Source organism: Diorhabda sublineata, chromosome 8 (assembly GCF_026230105.1).
Source record: "Diorhabda sublineata isolate icDioSubl1.1 chromosome 8, icDioSubl1.1, whole genome shotgun sequence".
Taxonomy (NCBI): Eukaryota; Metazoa; Arthropoda; class Insecta; order Coleoptera; family Chrysomelidae; genus Diorhabda; species Diorhabda sublineata.
Window position 1 is genome coordinate 14,673,491 of NC_079481.1, and position 23,998 is coordinate 14,697,488.

The 23,998-nt window shown below is 32.9% G+C and overlaps 1 protein-coding gene and 1 long non-coding RNA gene across 6 annotated transcripts in view; one reads left to right on the top strand and one right to left on the bottom strand.

The window, feature by feature from the left end:
- Positions 1–23,998, top strand: part of LOC130448472 (complexin) — a 535,599-nt gene that overhangs the window by 278,585 nt on the left and 233,016 nt on the right. The window lies entirely within an intron of this gene.
- Positions 16,648–19,795, bottom strand: LOC130448473 (uncharacterized). Its single transcript, XR_008910337.1, has 3 exons — positions 19,693–19,795; positions 19,278–19,610; positions 16,648–16,774 (listed from the first exon to the last, which is right to left on the bottom strand). It is a non-coding gene; the product is annotated as an uncharacterized LOC130448473 (long non-coding RNA).

Genomic DNA, 23,998 nt, shown 5'->3' on the forward strand with positions numbered 1-23,998 from the left:
ATGTAGAATTTACACAGATTTTGACAATATTTGATGTATTTTTCCTGTCCTTCATTAACTAGGAAGCAAGAAAACAAGGTCTTGAACCGGACAGTCTGTATAAATAATGATTTTTATCCAAATCTCAAGTCAATTGATGAAAAGCTGGAATGGAAAATCTAAACAAACTAATACAATAATTTAAATAAACAAAAGATATTCCTATATCCAGTGAATGTTTTTTTTGTTGAGGTGACATTCTCTTTTTTATAATATAACTTGCAAAGTTTACAAGAATTTTTTCCAATAAAAAATTAAAATTCCTATAATTCAACTTCAAATACCGTTTTGTTTATGTATCCGTCGAATTTGACTCGAATAGGTATAGAAAATCATCTTTTGTTAAATAGTGTTTATGAAGGGTTGTAGAGATCTTGGGCAGATAGTAAAATATAAACTGAAAGGAGAGAAGGAAGGTTTAAGGGACGATAGTGGCAGCTTCAACGTATAACTAAACGAATATTTTCTGGATAGTTTAGTTATAAATAACACGTGTCCTGTATATGCTGTTTATTTAAAAGTGAAAATTGTGTGATTTTTTGACTATGTTACTAACGGAAGATTTATTGGAAAAGATTTTGGCTCTAATTTTTCCATTTTTTCATGTTGTATTAAGGTAATTTTATTAGAAAACTGTAATGAATTTCAATGAATTGAATAATTAGTAGATGATCGAAGGTGAATTCGTAAAATAGAAATTGTAAAAATATATAAAATGCAATAAATTGTAGCACCATACAATTTTCCCAGAAAACTTTCCGAGGAGGCTAAATCTGGCGAGTGCATGAGGTAACTTTAATTCATTTTGGCCATTGCTATAAATGATGTGTGAGCTAGTGCATTGTTTTGATGAAGCAACAAATATGGCCGCTTCTGCTTGATTTCTTCGCTCTAACGTTGCAACAAGTTCGCATTAACCATTGATAGTTTTTTCTTTCCCAAGAGAGTTAATCCATCCATCCAACTCAAAAAAAAAACATACACAAATAAAACCTTGTCTGCAGATGAACGCTCTTTGCCTTCATTTGTGCCGGTTCACTCTTTTCGGCCCACTGTTCTCATTGTTCTTGTGTTTTTGGTGTGAAGTGATGTATCCACGTTTAATCCATGGTTATGAGTCGACGCAAAACTTCGACTTCATTTCTGTGAAAAATTGTCAATCACTCGATGAAAACATCTTCACCACGCTGTTTTTGTTCCATTGTAAGCAAACGCAGCACCCATCTTGCGCACAGCTTTCTAATGCTCAAATTTTCATTTAATATGGGATTTCTCGCACTTTCAAATGAAGATGATCCAGTACCAATTTGTGTACTTTCTTCAATATTTCTGGAATCGTTACCTCATTTGGTTAAGCACAGCCATGCTGGTCTTGGCAGGTTGTACGGCTTCGTTAAAACTCTGCTGTTGATAACGAAGAAGTAGTCTCACCCAACGTAGAATCTAATTTCATAATGGTTGGGCTAAAGCCTTGCAAATAAATTTATTGCATCACATATCGATAACCAATTTTTTTCATGTTCACTGAAAACTTTCACTATTGATGGCTGCCAAACAAATACGTCTTTAAACTTGAAACATATACTGTATAGATTGGATACTTCCTGATACAGTGAATCAATAAAAATATTCAAAAAAGTTAATGAATACTTCAATCAAGCAGATGTAGCATGTATTTTGGCTGTATATGGAGCTCTGTCAAAAATTAAAGACGTGAATACCGATGCCGCATTTGAGCACCTGAAAAGATGTAGGTATCTGCAAACCCAGATGTGGCTAGGAAACGACATGAATATTGATGATATTAGGGGTGGAAATGTCCCAATAACATGTTAATCTCAATAATAATGAACCAATTATCAGCACCGGATAATCTACTGTAAATATAATTTTGTAATTAAAAAAAAAGGAGATGGGGCTGCTTGTGGACGTCGGAAGAGTGATTTATTGTAGTGTAGCATGTTTATAGTGCATCGAAAAAAGTTTCCTTAATACTTTACGTACCATTAAAATAACTGAAGAGAATATTTGACACAGATAAATGATGTAAAATTACGAAATAAATCGAAATTTCATTATAAATCTCATATTTTTTTTTAATTTGCTTCGAATTACTCATACATTATATACAGATAAATATACATTAACTTTATTTTGATATAAAAAAAACCATTTTATAGCCTAATTTGTATGATTTTGACGCTCCAGGTGCTTTACTACTTGTATATATGTTAAATTTAGTGAATACATTTTTAACTCAATCTTTTTTGATCTACACATAATAGTAACAAAATCAAAGGGTGGGTAATTCATAACAAATAATTCGGTAGAATATCCATGACATGACAAAAAAGCATTGAAGAATCATAAAATAGAATAATTTATTAGATTTATTGATTTTAAATAAGTAAATTATTCAAACGAGTTTGATGACGTGTTTAATAAATAAAGGACAATTCTAGATAATACATTAAAAATAGTATCATTACAAGTTACGATTTCTTTTCATTAATCATAGTCGAACTCGAAATACGGAAAAAATAAACTGATAACGAACATGCTCTGCGTTGAAATAACATTTTTCATGGAAATTGGAAATTTATCCGTCCGAATCAGGAATCAATTCGGTACCAGAGCAGTACTAGAAAAATTTTTTTCCACTCTGTTGACAATTTTAAATTAATTAAATAATTAATTATATTATTGTATATAATTAAAACGTAAATTACGCAAAAAGAAGACATAAATCTAATACAAAATAGAGGTACAGCCTTCTGAAGTACAAAACGGCTTTTACAAAAAAAACTAATCTCAAGTCAATTGATGGAAAGCTAGAATGAAAAATCTAAACAAACTTATATAATAATTTAAATAAACAAAAGCTATTCCTATATCCCTCAAAATTTCCATTTCCAATTCATTAGTGGAGCGCCCAGGGGCTTAGACATCGAATAATGGTTACAGTGAATGTTTTTTTTTGGTTGAGGTGTCATTCTCTTTTTTATAATATAATTTGCAAAGTTTACAAGAACTTTTTTGAATAAAAAATTAATATTCCTTTAATTTAACTTCAAATAGCATTTTGTTCATGTATCCGTCGAATTTGACTCGAATAGGTATAGAAAATCATCTTTTGGAGATATGGTATTTATGAAGGGTTGTTGAGATCTTGGACAGGTAGTGAAATGTAAACTGGAAAAAGAGAAAGAAAGTTGGAGGGCGGCAGTGGCAGCTACAACGTACAACTAAACAGATATTTTGTGGATAGCTTAGTTATAAATGTCACAAATTACGCACAAAGAAAAAATTAATCTAAGACACAATAGAGATACGGCCTTCTAAGTACAAAGCGGCTTTCACAAAAAAATTAATCTCGAGTCAATTGATGGAGAGCTAGAATGGAAAATCTGAATAAACTAATAGGATAATTTAAATAAACAAAAGCTATTCCTATATCCCTCAAAATTGCCATTTACAATTTAACTTCAAGTAGCGTTTTGTTTATGTATCCGTGAATTTGACTCGAATAGGTATAGAAAATCATCTTTTGGAGATAAATTGCTTATGAATGGTTGTAGAGACCTTGGACAGGTAGTAAATCGTGAACTAGAAGAAGAGAAGGAAGGTTGAAGGGTTATAAATGTTACAAATTACGCACAAAGAAAAAATAAATCCAATATAAAATAGAGATACAGTTAAAAAAAAATTAAACGGTATCAAAATATCGTTTACACAACTAAACTAATGATTCTTACAACAACCTCCATTCTTTACTTTAACGGTAAATATAAAGGGATACTACAAAATCGAAATAATATTACTATACAATATATTACACAAAAACTGAAATGCAAATTCTAAATATTTTGGTTATACTTGTAATGAGCATTCGCTGCATATGGGTTTATAACACATGCAACATATATAAAATGTCTTTCTTTCAATTCTTGACTTTTTAGGGTCAACGTTTTGATCTCTTCTAATATAGAATCCCATCTCATGAGAAATTCTTTTATTTGTCACTATCCTTTGCAGTCGAAGTCCAACCATTTCATCCGATGGTAATTTAATGAAATTAACCTTTTCCACTTATTGATTATTCTTGAAAACAAGCGCGTCTACTCCCCTCTTTGTAATATACGGATATATGATTTTTTCAATGAAATTGAAGCGTTGAGGTTGGTTTGTTTACTTGATGATAATGACCCCTGATATATTTTACAATATATATTCGAAAACAATTTAATCCCCACCCTTCCAAACGTAAATATTTCATTAACAATTCTTCTAACATTGCCTGTATCTTTTTGATGTATACAAGAACTATTTCTGTTATTTATTCATGAAAAAAATGTGATCTTCAGTTTTGGGTAATTTTCAAGCATTTTAAACATCGTGTCTGTGTCCCATTAGTTGAGTAAATGCTTTCATTTTGACATTTTAGTCTACAAATAAATATGCCTTTTAGAATTAATTTTTCTCTTTATATTTTTTCTATCTCAAGCACATATCTACTCCAAAAACAAAACATCATCCGAAATGACTTAAGAGGCGCTAAAATCTTTTTTTGCTCACAAGTACCAGCAGCCCTGTCTATAATTATTCATTATATATATATATATATATATATATATATATATATATATATATATATATATATATATATATAATATATATATATGTATAAAATAAAACTTACAAAATTTTATTAGAAACATCATATTTTCCGATTGTGACTGGTTACGAAAAAGGGTTTATAAAAATTATTATAAATTCGAGTGCTTCCCTTCAATATACTACCCTTTCCTCACCACACAACTTTCCATACTTTTTTTTCATTGATCGAAGCAGTTCTTGAAGTCTTCTTTAGTGAATGCCTTTAGGAGCTCTGCCGTTTTTTGCTTTACCGCTTCCATCGACTCCCTTTCAAAGCAGATTATTTTCTAACCTTTCAAGGAAATCTGAGCAGACCCTTTGAAGTAAGAGTTTTTGGTCAAATTTTTGGGCACCAACTTCGCACACATTTTTGTCATGTGCAAAATTTTTCTAGCCTTCTCTTTATCGCCGTTTACAGCCTCAGCAATCATCCGGATGTTCATTCGACGCAAAATTTAGTTGATTTTGATCACTATTTCCGGAGTTCAAACAGTCACAGGGCGACCTTGGCGCTGGTCATCTTCGGTGCTCTTTTGACCCTCACTAAAACGTTTACACCACTCAAAAACACGCGTACCAGATAGTGAATTGTCCTCATAGGCCTCTTGCAACAATTTATAGCACTGAGTCGAAGTTTTTGAGATTGATACGATACTAATGTTTTTTGGCATGAGAAAAAACACGTTCGTTTCAAACCGCTACTACAAATATTATAATAGTGATGGAAACGTGTTTTGGGACGTGCAAAGACAATATCTAGATACCTAACGCACACGTCTAGGGCGCCCTCTAGGTGCGCAGTCTCCTTATTCAAAAGCCAGACCTCGTATGCTTAAGAAATTTAGAGCCTAGAAAATTCATTATAACAAATTTTCAACTGGTATATTATTAGTTACACTTCATTCTTTAGTCGAGAATATTTTCATAACAAAGTTGTTGTTTTTTTATTTAAATATATAAAAGTTCGTATCTGAGTCGGAAGCTTTCGATAACTATCAAATACTCGCCTCTTGAATTTAATTAAAACCTTTATTAAAAATTTTAAAGAGAGGAACGCGGAAGCATTTTTGCCTGGCGAATGTTGAAAATGAATGGATTTTCAATTTGTGGTGTCATTTGATGAGAAAGTACATTCCGGTATCCGTGATGCTCCATTTTATTGAATATAATACCGCAGATAATGAATTTCTTTTCTATTCCGACTGAAAATGCCGAAGAATCGTAGCACAATATTAAATATTGAGAGTTAGGATCCATAGTTCTGTCATAGTAAGTATTCAAGTGAAAAAACAATAAGATATGAATAGAAGTCATATCAGAATGGAATATAATTAAGGAAGATGTCGGGAATCATGCAAAAATTTGTTGAAAAATTGTTTTTTTTATAATATAAAAGCATATGTTCATATATTTTTTTTAATATTCTTCAATTATTTTGAGAAATGCTCCAAACACAGAACACGAAAGTTAAGTAATTTTTAATAGTAAAACTGTAATAGGAAAACAAACGTTAACATGTATTCAAACAATAATGATAATATTGATATTCCCTCTCTCATCAAGGTCACATCTCACAACGGAATGTGCTAAACCAAAAAATACTCAAACAAACTGCGTTAACTGTGATGAAGGTGATCCAGCTAACTACCACGCTTTTGAAATATCCAAAGATCTACGAAAAATAAAGAATCAGCAAATGAATAATGAATGATAATGGATAATGAAACAAATTGAACCAAGAAAAAAAGAGAAATTACAAACTACAAATCTTACAAAGCGAAAAGCTACCAGCGCCTGCAGTCAGAACAAAACAAAACCACTAATAAAGAGAAGAACCCTCATATTCAATCACTTCCACAAGAATAAAATACTGATGCTATGCTACAGAGGATCTTATATAGATTAGATAAGGAGCGATAAGAGCTTTTTTTATAAAAAGTAAGTTCAAGAGGGTAAACCCTATTACACTCGAGTAGTTTGAGTGGTTCCTGCCGTGTGGAGATGCCTGTAGATATTGATTTTGAACTTCTAAAGGTTGTAATGTTCGTGAAAGACGTGCGTTGGCAACTGACTCTACAGGCTTGCGCTTTTCCAAAGAAATGAGTCACAAGCCATGTCTGTCTGTAGAGTAGATCTACCAAAAACTGCTCTATGCATAGATTATGCTGGATAGCTCGGAAAGACATTTTACGTGGTGATGTCGGAAAACAGAGTCAGCTCTAAGCTGTCGAAATGTCTGGATCGCCTATAAGTCAAATTGCTCTATTCTGTATTGAGTAGAGAATATTAAGGGCATGCTGGAAAGTCTAGCTCCAAACAAGCGAACAATATTCCAAAGATGGTCGAATCTGGGCTTATAGAAGACTATAAGCTGTTGCGGAGTATATAGCTTTAAGGTCTTAAAGAGAGCTCTAAGTTTTTGTGAAGCTGCCTTCGCTAAAACGACCCAACAAGCGAATTTACGTTGATGGTGATTGGTTAGTATCAAGGAACCGCAACCATGGGTCAGTCATAAAAAAAGAATTTTTTCGTATAAGTATTGTCGGTAGATATAAATGGATATCTCCATGCGAATATAATAAACATATAAATATACATTACAGTGTAAATGTAAAAACTGTTTTAACTAAATTTTAAATAATAACAAAAAGTATACATTTCAATTTTAGTCTCATTAATATGAATTTTAGTGAAAAGCATACTTGTTGAAAAGTTTTGAATTTAATTTTAATACATTGTGGGAGTTTCCATCAGGCAGCAGTTTTTTGTGTATATTTAATTAAAATTTGTTTCATGTGTTTGTCTATTTACCGTTTAATAATCATTACTTTTTGTTTCAGGTAATAAAAGCCGTTTTAAATACAAAAAGGTAATGTTGTGCTCGATTTTTCATGAAAAATTATTTTAATATGCTAATCATAATACATTGATCCACACAAAAATCGACAAACTGTTAATTTTCAGTAATTGATTTAGCAGAAGATAAATTGGTTCATATTTCTAAAGAATCTATATAATTTTCATTTGATAAGGAATAAAACGATACAGAAAATGTTAAAAAATGAATAGAGCTCAAAATTATACATGAAAATGAGTTTGTGTAATAAATTCTTCTTTAAGAGCTAGACAAACCTTTGCGCTGGGTATGTTTCGTTTCTTTAAATTGTCTGTATCTTAAATATATTCGAAAAAATGGATAAAATGTTCAAATGTTTGACAGTTTCAATTCGTCCGATACTTTTATCTCAACGAAGATCCATTTGTTTCCAAATAACAAGAGAAAACTTGTTGAAAATACCTCAACTGGAATAAAAGCTATAAGTAGTTCCAAGAGAAGGTTTATTATGTTTGAAAAATATATGAGATAAAAAATGGAAAATAGAAACGTGTTTTTCAGTTCCACTTCAACGCAATTAAATTCTCCAGGAGGAACCAAATGTTTTAAAAAAGCATGTACCAACTTTTTGACTGTAGTTTCAGCAAGAATAAGAGCTATAAGTTGTGTCACATCATATCTCAAACGTAATCGAAATCATATATGGAGGAAACTTTACAGTTTCATTCCGATACAACAGTGGTTTTTATAACTTATTCTTAAAAGAGAACCACGATTTAACATGGAAAAAACGTAGTTTAAAGAACTTGAGCGATAATAAGAGCTATAAGGTGGCTTCCATCATATCCACAACTTATCTACTACAAGGATTCATGCATGATTATACTTTTAAAGAAACAGAGACGTACGGCAATTTTACAGTTTTACTATAAAATTTGATATCAAAAGGGAACCAAATGTCTCCATGAGACAAGAAGAAACTTGTTAAAGGTTGCTTGATTAAGGATAAGAACTATACGTTTGCTCCTATTATATTTCAGAGATATTTTCAAGGATATATAGACGATCAAACAAAAAAGTAGGAAAATTTTGCAGCTCTACTTCGATATAATGAACATTCGATCTTAAACAAAAACCAAATATTTTCACATAACAGCTAAAAATTTGTTTAAGCTAGCTTGATGAAGACAAGATCTCTAAGTTGTCTGCCATCATATCCTAAAAATACTCTTAAGGATCTACCATATCAGAAACTTACTCGACAGGATTTTTGATGGATCAGTGCATTCATTATCCCAAGTTTATTTCATAACAATTTTGATCATCCACTAGCACAAAGTACCCTCAATAAGTAGTGCAAATATGCTGGATGATCTTGACGAACCTTTTGTTAGTAATCTATATAAATCATGATCGAATTACCTGTTAACGATGTTAGGACTACTAACACAATCCATAGTGACTATCATGAGCAAAATATGACAAAATCTAAAAAAGATATTTAGATTATAAAACTTACTTATTTAGCTTAAGTGCTACTTATGTATGAAAAAAAACTTTGCATTACTTTCCAGTATTTGAATCAATACGTGCATAAGCTAAGCTGTGTGTGTGTCTGTGTGTGAAAGAAAATGGCTTGGAAGCAAGTCCATCAGCCACAGAATTTTTCAATTATACTACATAAATATTAATTTCAATAACCTTGATAAAATTTACTAATAGATCTAAAGTTTGTCGGTTATCTATGCTTAAAAGGTGTTTGAGATTTAGGTATGGAGTAGCTAAGCTGATTGATAATTTTTTCTGCAATTTTCGATTGTCTGTACTACCTTAATTGAACTCGGCATTTTCATTTGAATCGTACTCATTATTCTTTTTGTTGTTGATGATTAGGCTTGTCTACTCATCATATTATTTTTCTCAAATATCCACTGATATTTGATGCCTCTATCGTTTTTCCATTATATTGTTATCTATTAGCTCTGATCTGATCGGATCCTTGCTTAACTCCATTAATTGAGTCTTCTGAATAGTAGTGATCATTTTATAGATCTATTCTATACAAGAGGCGCCAGATCTTACCTGAATAAATTCTTCTTATTCAACAGATCAATAAATTTTTAATATCATGGGGAAATATGAGTCATACTTGGAGAAAAATGCTGATAAGCGGTTTTTATGTTGATGAAAATCTCGGATTTTTGGAGGTTTCTCTTCCAATTCCCAAATGCAACCAATGTTTCATATGTTTAAAAATGTTCAGTATATAGAATCGCTAGAATTTTTGGGTTACTCTGATTTATCAAGTGACTTGAGTGACGGTCGCTGCTTGAGTTTTGAGATAGACAAATGAAAACCGATTGAGGTACCTTCAACACAAGTGATTTGAACACATCAACCGTTCCTCGTTGTTCTAATGCAAAGCTGCTCAACCTTTTGAAGAGTCGGGCCAAACGGTGGATTCAGTCGTTAAAGAAGGGCCACTTACATTTCCTGTTTCAGTTACTCTCCTGACAAGGATTATTGTTTATTAGGAATAAATTGTATCTAAAATCTAAATAAGGAAACAAAATTGAACTTAAATCTAGGGTAATTTGTTTATACAATCAATGTGATTTCTGCCATTGTTTGTCTTTTAATAATTCACTTATGTTTGGCGACAAATCCGACGTCAACAATAACAAGTCAAAAATATGTTGTTTAGTTAAGGATGTGCGGTATTTATTTTTTACATAATCAAGATTTAAAAAAACCTTATTGCATACATATCCATAACTACTTAAAAACTGTAACGCCAGGTCAGTTATTGCTGGAAATTCTCCTTTTGGTACTAATTTCCAGAAATCAGAAAATTTTTTTGAAGAATTTTGTGTTTTCGAAAACGATTTTTGAGCAAAAATGTTTTTCAACGTATCATGATTTTGCAGTTCAGTAAGTTCTAATTGAATATTGGCAGGATAAGTAACTATTTCATCCAAACTTATTACTGAAGGATTTATAAAAAATTGTACACTTAGTTTTTTACTCTCGAAATCTTGAAATCTCCTCTCAAATGACTGTGATAAGCATTTAATTTTAGATTGCTATTTAGAATAATTAACAGAAACAATATTGAGCTACTCTTCCAAATGTTTAAGTATGGGGAAGAGAACTAATTGAAAAGAGATTCAATTTTGCTTTGAATCCGCTTATCAAATTGAACATAGTGGAAAGTGAACACTTTTACCCTGTAATTTAAGATTCAAACTATTGAGGTGATTCTTAATGTCAACAAGAAATGTCAGATCACTCAACCAAGATGTATTCTTCAGTAAATCAACTTTGAATGGTAAAGCCCCTTTCTGCTATAAAAATTCCGACACCTGTTCTCGCAAGTTGAAGAAATGTTTCAACATGCTGCCCCTTGAAAGCCATTGCACAGCACACACGTATTTTAAAATTCCTGGGCCTGGGATTGAGCAGCCTGGCTCTAATGGAACAAAGGTTACATGGCAGGTTATTCAAAAAAATCAGGAACCAGTGATTCGTGGGAGAACAACTCTTGTTGGATTTGGCTCGCTCTGAAAGACTTATACAGTCGAATGTTGCTTAGTTTTGGGTTGATTTGCATAGATCCATGATTCGTTGCTTGTCACGATCATATAGACGACATTTCAAGTACCACGATTGAATTTTTTCACCGTTCCTTTGTATCAATCGACACGAGCTTTCTTATTGAGCGATTGCCAATTTATGCGGCATCCAACGCAAAAAAATCATTTTGGCAGCCAAATGTCACAAAATCCATCCTGTAGTAAAAGCGGTATAGTGTTTAATTCACGTGGAAAGTCATAGAAAATCATCGCACGTGAATTAATGTTTCAAATATTTGTAAACAACTCAAATATCACTTATATGAGAACACGTTCTGAGTACGTCAAGTAATGTCGAGTAATGTCAAATTTCATGAAGGCAATGACAGATTTAACAACATATTCACATCGGTGATGCCATATTTCAAAACTTCAGTAGCAATTAGTACTGATATTAATTTATTTATGTTATGTATGGAATGTCAATTAAAATAAGTTATTATACTGTATACGAATAAAATCAAGGTGTAATAGAATCTATAGATATGTAAGTCGATACTGGATAAGGAATTTAATGGGGGAATTAATTTAGAGATTCCTTACGAGATATGTAGACATAAATTAGGATAAGGGATTATAAGGTAATGATAAAAGCGGTTGGATTTGGGAGTATCCATGATTTATCTATGATATTAACCGAAACCGTTTCATCTATCTGTAATAAGATTATTGTAATATTCTTGTTATTTCCAGTTTATGTCAACTGTTTTTTTGTTTCACAGTGAGATGATTTATACACTTACTTCATTTATAAACTAAGACTAATTATTTTAAACCAGCCACTGAACTATATACTAAGACTTAACACTACACCTTATCATTAACAAATCGATTTATTTAAACATACCGTTCATTTGTAATACCAGATTATTTACTGGCTTCTCAGCAGATATACCAACTAGTATTTATACCCAAAAGAATAAATTAAAGTGAATATGTGAATAAATAGAAAGGCTTTTCGAAAAATTGGTTCTTAAATAAACAGATATAAACAGATAAATACCTGCAAATATATCAAAAAGTTTCCAAGAACCAGCGCAATCGCCAAAATTTTAACTTTCTAATAACTGGACAATACTAGCTTCAGGGTCTATGTCGTAGACCAGTTATTGATATCAACACATTGTTCATGTTTATCCATAATCATATCATAATTGAGTTTTGTCATACTTGTGATCCAAACAAAGTACTTTTTATTCATTTGTAGAATGTTGAAATTAGTTTATATTACCTTATAATTTTGTATTAGTCAAATTTCACGAGAGCTAATTCCTTTGCTGAACCCTGAATCTATTTCGAAAAATTTGCAAAATATCATTTATTGCACATACTACTCATCCAAATCATTTACAAAAACGGAATCGCTGACGGCTAAGTCTAAAGAATTGAGAGAGATTGCCCAACTAATTAGGAGCCCTTATGAGCAATCACTGCTGTTACAATGGCGGATCTGTAACTGTTATCTTGATGCAACTTCCTTCATCGAGGTATTTAACCCTCCGTCGGTCACAACATTTTTCTATTGAAAAGGTATCGCAATGTATCATATTGATACATCTAAGTTTAGCTTAGAATTACACTAAGAGCATTAATTCTTCTATCAAGCTTAGTTGTAGATTATATCCAATTATCAATTTTTTTCATCCTTTTATTTGTTTGAGCATGTTATGATCACAAAAAAAATTATTTCTGTCAATCCCCGGAGACGTGATTTACGGGTAAAAACTTTACTTACGAGAAGGCAAATGTATCTGGTTCTAGTTGTTGTGTTTTTTATATTTATTTTTTTAGTATGATTTGAAATATTTATGAAAAAATGGTAACTTACACAAAAATATAACCTCAGTACTTAGGTACTCATATAAAATGATATTATTTCTTACATTGTAGATTGGTAACACAAATAAAATCTGGCATCTCCACAAATATATCGCTTACAATTCTTGCAAATGGTTTAGGTAAATCTGGTTGTTCGTGATGTGTAACATAAAGCACAGCGACGACGCTTTGTTGGAGATACGGCATCTTCTGCAACCACTGGCTCATCGGGTTCTTCCGCTGGTCTGACTCTTCTGAGACCTTCAGAAGGAGAACGTGGTATGCCTTGTGTCATATGACTTTTTTTAAGATGTTTTAAGGCTAATCCGTGACCCTGTTTCCGAAAGAAAAAGGCAACGTCGCATATTCTCCTGTTCATTTTCGATTGAAATCACTTGTGCATTGATGCCTGTAACGTTCAGCATTGAAAAAAATTGAACCATGGACCAATGACGTGTGTTTCTAGCAACGTTGTATGAAGCGCAGAGCTTATCGTTTCGCAGCTTGTACTGACTCCTGATTTATGGAATCATCGTAATGCTGAGAAGATATAACAAGAACATTTCAATTCTTTTTTGGTACGTAGGAAACAAGAGTTGGTTGTTCTCCAAAACCAAACATACTTGACTGTTGTGGTGGCCCCTTGATATTCAGCAATTCTCTTTTATGTTTTTATTGTTCTAAAATATGACAAACTATTAGTTTTTAGTTCAGTAACAAGTTGCCCATCTGTAAACCAATTATGCACAGTTTTTATTGGCGTATTAAGTTCCTGCTAGATATAAAAGGCATTTGAAAGCTTTGAGTTCGGTCATGTCCGTATCATTTGCATCACGTTGTCAGCCAAATCGATCCCTTACTTTAACTTGAATGTGTTGATTTGTGAACTTGACTATTCCTTGTAGAATTTCATTAGAAAACATATGACTCCAACATTCTATAGGTAGCTAGTTATGCTTCATGTATTACACCTGGGAGACGTGGTACAATATTATGCGGCTCAGTGCGTCGCTTTTTTGCGCGTGGTAGTATCATCCATCTTGTAATTTTGTCTTTTCCGGGGTAAAATAAATATCAAATAACACTAAGCTATAATAATTAGGCCAAAAATAGCTTACTACAACGAAAGTAAAACAACACTCGAGCGTTATGTCGCAATGTATCAATATGATACAATAGGTTCGTAGTTAAACTAATGCGGCATAGGAAGGTACTATGGAGGAGGAATCTCCCCAGTTTAGGGTTCTCTAATAGAATTGAAAATTGCATGAGACCGACCGAGGGTTAATTTTATTCAACTATGAATTTTCCTTTCTCGAGCTAATACGAAATTTTTATTTGCAGATAACACTTTCTATATTCCAAATATTCATCACTGTTTAATCACCCTATTTTTTTCATTTTGAAATAATGTTTATAAGGAACTGAGAGTTTCCAAATATCAAACACTTTTTTTAAATGTGGACTCAGATACCAACGTTGCAACTGATACCAGATCTACTCACGCTAGAACTGAAGGAGTAGGCACTTTTTATTAACAAAACAATGCAAAAATTTTCAAAAATAATAATTTCCAAGAGTGTATTGATATACACCATAGCAACGAACAATAACTTATTAGTAGTGTCAGTGTAAAGTTTGATGTCAAAAAAGTAAACCAGAGATACGTAATAAATTAAAAGAAAAAAGATGTGCACCGAAATTGTGAGAAATGAAAAATTAGAGTATCGAGCCATCATCAAGTACCTGTATTTAAGGGTTGAGGGTTGAGGGATACGCAGATTTAAGAAGATATGCTTAATACCCTGATGATCAATGTCCTACGTATGTTACTGTGAAAAATTGGACTGCAAGCTTCAAAAGAGGTAAATTTTCCAAAGATGTTGACCGATCGGGAAGGCCAGTTTCTGTGTCAGTCCCCGAAAATATCGATGCAGCTTATGACATGATTTTATCAGATCATCGAATTAGGCTAAAACGGATATATAAAGACCTGAATATTTCATACAAATGCGTTCATCATATAGTACTCGTCAATTTGGACATGAGAAAAATTGCTGCAGATTGGATCCCCAAATGTTTGAATGTTGACGTGCAAGCGTGCAAGGGTAGAAGCATTGCTTTCGATCTGTGCTCGATTTGAAAACGATGAAGACTTCTTGAACCGAAATGTTACTGTGGATGAGACTTGGGTACATTTCTACGATCCAGAAACAAAGCAACAATCGACGGAGTGGCGACACTCTGGTTCTCTAAGACCTAAGAAGTTTCGTGTCTAAAAATCTAGAAAAGTTCTTGCTTCAATTTTTGGGATTGCCATGGAGTAATCATGATTGATTTTTTGGATGAGAGTAGAACAATAACTGGAGATTACTTTTCGACATTACTGACCACTCTACGGGAAAAAATTGAAGAGAAAAGACGCGGAAAGCTATCCAAAGGTGTTTTGTTTTTGCAGGACAACGCCCCTGCACACAAATCTCATGTTGCCATGCAAAAAATTCATGATTTAGGGTTTGAATTACTAGAACACCCCCCTTATTCATCTGATTTGGCTCCGTCCAACTATTATCTCTTTCCTCAACTGAAAAAAAGTTTAAAAGGTAAATTTCCTTCCAACGAGGAGGTAATAAAATCTGTGGAGGTCTGGTTCACAGAGCAAGTAGAAACATACTTTTTCAAAGGTCTAGAGACGTTACAGGTTTGCTGTAGTGAATGTATCGAATTAAGAGGAGAATATGTTGAGTAATAAAATATTTTGACATTGAAATTTTGTTTGGTTCTATAGTAGGCTAAGAATTTTTCAATATATCCTCGTATAAAGTTACTTACAATATTTTTATGCTCGGTTCTCGATTTACCTCGTCTAATTGGAAATAAAACTGAATTTTCTACATACATTTTTTTGTCGTGTTCACATACATGAACTTGGGCAACAGTATTTAGTATTTTCAAGAGAAAACAATATTGAGATGGAAATTTACATACGAAAATGAAAAATACCGAATTCATATAATCAACAAGAATATTCCTTCGCACTTAAAGTGTTTTTACAATACCTACTTCCAGTTTTTCAAAAGTTTCCATGAATTTAGTTTCTACATATCCATCTCACAACTATGATTATCCTTCGTTCTTAATTTAGCGGTGGGACTCTTTGTCGAGAAAGGAGAATTTGCATTTCGATTGTGTTTCGTGCCGGTCGAGATTATAATGAAATTTGTGCCACGATCTGTTTTGGAATACAATTCTGGGCTTAAAATATGGCTCAATTAACATAATTCTGAAGCTTCGGAGATATGCTTTGGCTTCGGACGGATAAAAATGATCCGAATGGGGAGTTCCGTTTTAAACTTTTTTCACTGATTGCTATCAATATTTTTCAAAATCACATCTTTGAAATATACGATGCCACTTTAAATGATTTATTGCTAAAAATTTCGAGGATGTTTCTCTGCTATATCATAAATTAGTTCTATTTAGAAATATATATCAAGTGAAAATTAACTCAGAGTCGGTTTTCACATGAAGGAATATTTACATGTTTTATATTATGTTTACTAAGATTACAATTCATTCCAAAAATTCGACAAAATATCTCTTAGAACGTCCTCTAACTACAATGCATAGGTGGACAGCCATTCTTCTAGCAGGAAAATTTGGCGAGTTCACAGATGCTAACAATCAGCGACAGAATTGAAAATGAGAATATATGGAGAAGAGCCTTATATAATATATCATATAATCGAAGTTAAATCTTAAATTAATATCGTCGTCAACAACTTCAACGTTTCTGTAACAAAATATGAAGATAAGCTGCGGATATTTGTACTAAGTAACCCACCATTAACATCGTGGAATCTGTAAAATTATTAGACCTTGTTGCAGACAATGAAATGGGAGTTACTTAATGCCAATCAGTTTACAGGGAACTGAACTTATCAATCTCTATAATAGTTAATTATGCCCTTTTTGAGTCGCATCTCCATTATGCCTTTTACTTTTGGAGTAAGTATTGTGCTACTCAATTTGAGCGAATCTTGAAACTACAAAAGAAAGTTATTAGATATTTACTCAGATTAGACAGTAGGACTTCTAGGATTTCTTAAAAACCCTCAAAATATCAACTTCTCCTTCATTATTCATCTTTGAATCCATTTGCCTAATTCGTAGACATGCTTCTTCTATTCGAGGAAGGTCACTGCTCAGCTACCCACCAAAAAACGTGGGGAACGATTTTCACCAACTACCCCATGTACAGAATTGAAATCAAATCTATAACATCTTTTTCCGCATTTCGTGAGAATTTGAAGGCCTTTTTTTCTCTAAACGACATGTATTTTTATACAATCTTATTTCTACCCCGATTTTCACCTACGCTGTAGGTACAGGTACACGTGCAGAATTAGTTAGAGGCTCATTATTGTACAATGCGAAAAAACTGTACAATCATTTGTCAATTGGAATCAAATCTATAACATCTTTTTCCTCATTTCTTGAGAAATTAAAGGCAAATTTGTTGGGGCCTTCTTCGCTGTAAAAGACTTGTATTCTAATACGAATATTACAAATCAAAACTGAGATTTTATTGAACTTTATGAAATCGACAAGATATTAATTCCTTTGAAAACTTGAACGTGAAAATAAAACAGAAGTAAAAACCTAGCCACAATAATTGGAAAACGCTTGCTGAAAAACATAACATGCTAAATGGTCTGTCATACTCTCTCGCTGCTTTCGTATTCTTCTGATATCCCTATTCTAACTTTATTTCAAAAATTGTTTGCTTCTAATCTTATATTTCATGCATACAGTAACATATTTACTTATATTAATGTATGGCCTCGTATATCAGTCACCCTATATGATAAAAGCAAGATTTATATACTCCGATTCCTAAATATGTTAATTAATGCAGATAAATTTCAGTGCTGATCATTGCTGTTAAGATAAATATCCTTGACGGTAATTATTCCGACATAAACATCATATATTGATTGAGGTTGTACATTTCCGCTTGTGTGTCTTCTGTAGGGAATACATACAATTAATACGACCAGAATGAACAATTAGTTGTTGATCGATAATTTCCCTAAAGTGCAACTTCTACGAGTTTCTGATTTTCCCATTTTTGATTTCTGGTTTAATGAAAAGTTCGCAAAAACTCGTAAGATCCGCAGTTGCAATTAGAAGGGCAACAATATCAATGTTTAAAAAAAATTACATTGTAGAAGATTTTATCAAATCTCCATCGACTTCCTTGTGGAAAATTGTTTGAACATTTGCCACACAGAAAAATGTCAGTCAGCAGGCTTTACTTCACGTCTTTACTGAGGTCTCTATTTTATTACTTCAGTTTTACCATAGGTATTCCAATTTTAAATGCAAAGGACGTCTCAAACCCTAACTACTGATAGAAATATATATGTATCTATATATACTAGCTGCCTTATAAATTATATCCACGAAATATTTTTCTAGTTCAATAAAAATAACTAAGACGCAATGTTATGGTGATGGTGACAATCCTAGGTGTTGCACGATTTTGGCTTAAGCGAAAGAGCGAGATGACGAGTGGGGGAGGAAAATCGCAGAACGTATAACTCTTTTGAAGGGGTTACAAACAGATTTAATTGCAGTCAATGCTGGATACCACGAGAAATGTCTGGAAATGGAATAAAAAAACCCTGACGATGCATAGTTTTTGAGATATAGGCCAAAAACCGAAAGACGTTAGAAAAGATCGCGGTATTTTGGCCACCCCAATCGAACACAGGCTTGTCTGTCAAAAAAACTCGGATTAAGCTTCCCTTGGCATCCCCGAACAATATCCGAACATTTCTAATCAATAACTTCGCAATTTTGTACAGGATAACTACTTTACTGTTGAAAGCTCCATTTCTTGAGAAATCGGATTTTGTTGATGTTTCGATTTTTCCTTATAACTTGCAAACTGTTCTAAAGCGTTGCGGTTAAGTTTCAATTGAAGCTCTTGTAGGATCAGTAGTTTAGACAATATTTCGTGCAAAAGATCTACAAAGGTTGGTCTTAAACGATAGCGATTCTCATCTACTTTAAAAAAGGTAGGATGCATAGTTTGGGAGTTATAAGCCAAAAATTGAAACAAGTCCAAACAAATCGTGGTTTTTCGGCCACCCTCACTCGAGCACAGGCGTCCAGGAGACCACAATATTTTTGATATGAAAGCTGGACTCTTTATTAAAGTAACGAATATATTTCAAATTAAAATTCTTGATAGCTGTCTAGACATAAAAAATAATTATTCATTTTCTTACTATTAATTGGGCAGTTATAGGCTCATACTGGAATTCTAGTCGAAGAAATAAATCTGATGTAAATGCTCGAAAAACTTGTTGGCATTGTTGGTCAATTCCTCTAAGTCTGTTTACTATGAATTTACGCGTTTCTCTTTTCTAATTGTCACTGTTGATCTCGTTTATCTCGTGCCTCTTGTTATTGTTATTGACATAACTAGGCCGTGCTCACACGCATATTTTCATTGTTTGGTTAACCTGATGTTCGTGCTCTCATATGCATGAGATTTGATTGTTCGGCGACTCAAATTGGTCCGTTTAAATCTTGCTGGAACTGATGACTGTACATATAACCTATAAATAAATCAAGTTAAAACACTTATTTGTGAAAAACAGTGACTCAATATTGTATTCGTTTTCTTATTATTCGACTTACCTTTACAGTAATAGAACACGTATATTTATTAAACACGTACACGTTTCTGTTTTGATTTAAAACTATTTTCAAAAAATGTTAAGTACAGGTACGATAATAGCCGTTGTTAGCAGGAGTGTTCATTTACATGACAGTAAAAACTGTTTTCAGTTACTGATAAATAATTATTGGACTGGATATTAATGATAAATTGTTGTACAGAGCTGCACAGAAAAATCAAAATAGGACGTATAACAGTCACTGCTACGATCTATTACAAAAAGGAAATTGAAATTATAAATAAGAATTTATCGTACTATAATTATTATATTCTATTTCCATCTTGCAATCCTATCAAGGATCAAAGATAATGACAAAAAAATAAAAATCTTGCCCAAAAAATTAAAGTTTATAATCATCAAATGAAAAATAGGGGTTAATCGTAGAGGGTTGAAAATTTAGGGTTGTTTGTATTTTTTAATATTGTATCATAAAAAAATTTTATCTAAAAAATTAAAAGAAAACTGGGGTGTACTACCCTTAACATTTAGGGGGATGAAAAAAAGATGTTGTTCAACACCGCGACACGAGAATTTTATATATTGGAAGAAGACATAAAATCTGTAAGCCCTTCTACCACTCGGTGTTGTAGGATGTTGATGGTTATGTTTGCGCAAATTTCCTCCATTTATTCCTAATATGAGTTAGGTCCTTCGCTTCTTTACAATGTATTCGTCGGTCATTCAATATTCCCATTTTTCTTTTTGTTTTTTCCAATTTCTGCTTCTCATAGTCTTTTAACAGGTCGCTCTTCATTCTCTTCATTCATCCGTTGTCCCCACCATTGTACTTGAATTTTACTTTGTTGTCGTTCGGACGAAACCCAATATTCACATTTGAATGTTAGGATAAGTCCAGAGACACCATCCTCAATATGGTGTCCGTTTTCTATTTTCAAATATAGTTTTGATGGTGTAAAGTTTTTTGCAATTCTTTCAATTATATCTGCATCGTGTGTCTCGTTTTCGTCTATTATTGCTCCTAGCAACCTAGGTTGCGTTAATTTCCCACGAATTAAGAACATGAGTTTTTGATTATTGCCCCCATCAATATTTCTTTATAAGAAGAATTGCAGAATGAGGTGCAGGTACAGGATGAACGGTTCATCTAATATTTCCCATGATGGACCTTCAGTGGATTTAGCTATTTTTAGACTATATCTGGCAGGAATGTCATTAGATCGTGAGAATTTATATTAGAGGACACCTTGATTATCTCTCTCAGAAGGATAATCCAAAACAAAAATGCCACAATTTCACACAACAAGGATTATTTCCGCAATGAATTGGGAGGAAAGGCTTCTTTGAACGCCTTACAAGTTGATTCAATTCAACACCGTTGGTTCTTTTTTCTGGTGGCATTATTTAAACAAAAAAATTTCTACAACAGAACACGCATTGTTGAAAAATTGCATGGACGTAAGAAGTTTATTCTGATCACTCAATCCATTATCAATATCAATTAATTTGACATAACTCCAAACTTTTGTTCCATTATAATAAATTATAATTATTGTTTCACAAAATTTGTTTCAGCTTGCATCTGGTTTTCAAGATATTTCATAGAATATGAGGAATATCAGGTTTAATTTTTTCTATGACCCATTCTGTATATAAAATAATTTACGCCTAAAGATATCCTACAAAGGTCTTTGTCTTTGCTTAGAAGCAGGATATGAAGCATCTCCATAGATAAAAGTAATCATAAATGAATCTTAATGATAATCCTGAATCTCCCTTTTAAATTAATACGTTTGAGGTCTGTTCTTTTGAAAGTATATATCTATCAACAGTTAGCAGAGATGTAAATCCTGTCCGGTCTTTTAACAAGCTTCTGTCGGCTGAATTAAGGACTAAGGATAATCGTTCTGGGAATAGCAAACCGATTACTTACCGGAACTAGTCCTCAGGAGCGAGTGCGAATGTCAGTTCAGATTAAAATTCTCGCCAGAGTTAATCACATTCCTTCGGTTCTTGAATGTTGGATGACTGCTTTGTTGAAATATGAGTAGTTTAAGAAAATGTCTTTGGTCAAATTCGATTATATCATCCTTATTATAATTATAAAAACTTTGCATGTTTGGGATATTTAATAAAATAAATAATAGAAACATAATATATCTTTCATCGAGCGATAATGAGGAAATGGAGGTTAAAACTTGGAAATTTCAGAGCAGTACCTGATATCAAGATGCAATAATGTGTATTCGATGCCGTAGAGCCCCAGGTAACTTTGGGAGCAAACATTATGAATCATCCTGAATAGTTGCAGAGTGAAAATTATTGCCAGAATTGAATTCAATTTTACCACTTGGGTGGTTCTGGAGGTCACTGGGTCACTGAACACGAATATCACATCAGAAAAGGTCTATGAGATACCTGGTGCCCAGAATGGCCGACATCTACGTCGACTATTTGATTCCTGTAGATATTCGTTATGAAATTCGTCAAATATATACAGGGGTTTTTGAGGTGGCTGAACACGAACATCACGACAGAAAAAGTGTTATAAATACTCACTATTAGGGAATGCAGGTATAACTCTGATTACCTAGTTCATTGTCATTATGAAAATAGTGAAAAAATAATTGAAATTTAATTGTTTTGCAGCATTATGCTTTTCCATTTTCCTCCCCTCCCATTTTATTTTCTCCGACTGCGGTTTCTTTGGCAGATTAATTTTCAAAATTTGTCCAATTGATGCCTGCAAGCGACACTGCAGTGTAAACTATTTTTCATGTATCCACATGCAATGCCCCAATCGGTTTTGCATTGGAGCTAAATGCTTTTCTTTTAGTTCCCATCCCCAATCTGTGAATTCATGCTATATTGATTCCCGTAAAGCCACATTTCCACTTGTAAATAAGGAATTTCCTCGGGGCTCTAGGAGAGGACGTATAAACGTATAAATCAGCCAACCCGGAACCAGGTCCCTCGCAGGTAGTTGCAATTATAATGTTTGTGCTCAGCGATCTCTAAAACACCCTCAATGTATATATTCGGCCATTTTCATAACGAATTGCCGCGGAATTCTAGCAGACGACTACACTGGCACCAGGTACTTCATGGACCTATTATTTCATGATATTCGTATTTTGCGATCTCGAAAACTACCAAGAAGTGTATATTCGGCCAATTTTATAACGATTTTTTTCAGAACTCCAGGAGATGTCGGCTACTCTGGACATCAGCGATCTCGAATACTGCCTGGGTGTATAAATTCAGCCATTTTCATAACAAATTTCCACGGGAAATTCAACTACCCTACCAACTACACTGTTAAAGCTCGATACAATTTTCGACGAGATGTAGATGTATGAATATGAATTTTGTTTCCATTCTATCTAGTATCAAATCTAGGAAATTGGTTTTAGTCTTTAAAAACTATTGAAAAGTAAATTTTTTCATCATTAGAATCTGATATTGGTCTTCCTTTCAAACATTTTGTAATAATTGAATGTTAAATTAACTTCATTACCAATTATACTATATCACTATATTTTTTGTATTTAACAAATTGAGGAAAATAAAAATTCAACCATTTGTTCACAAAAATTCCTGATAAAAATGCTATTCGATTCTATTGAGATTTCAAACTACAGCTCAACTCAACAAACCACGTTTTAATTTAAACGCAAAGTTTTTACTATGCCTCACGTATTTTTCAAAATATTTTTCTATATTCAAAAGTATAAATCTACCTGAATTTTAGGGCTATGTTTTACAACTTCCGGAAGGAAACAATTTTCCACCCGGTGTTTTCCAGCATTAATCTTCGTATTTTTCCTGAATTTATATGAATATTTCTTGGAGGATGAGAATATTCATTCGAGAGGATATATACAACTCTCCAACAATCAAAATTTCCTCCCAATTATTGGCTATAAGAATGTTGCTACTCAAGTTTTGAGAAAGACAAATAAAAACAAATATTTATAATTAGATATGAAGCAATTTTTCGCATCAACCGCTTCTTCAGGTGTAGAAAAACGTTAAACTCGCAATTTATTTTTGATCTGCGGGAATAGGAAGAAGTTATTGGGTGCCAAACAAGCTGTACAGCGGATGACTCATCACGTTTTTCTTTGGACTGATGTGTGAGAGCTCGCATTGTCGTGGTGGAGAATGATTCGTCTTCTGCAATTGGTTTCCCTGATTGTTTCAAACACTTCTGGCAAACAAATGCTGATCTACCATACAATTCTACGTTGCTGTACTAGAACAGTGGGAACATGTCCAGTTAGCCCGGAAAAACAGACGACTTCAAA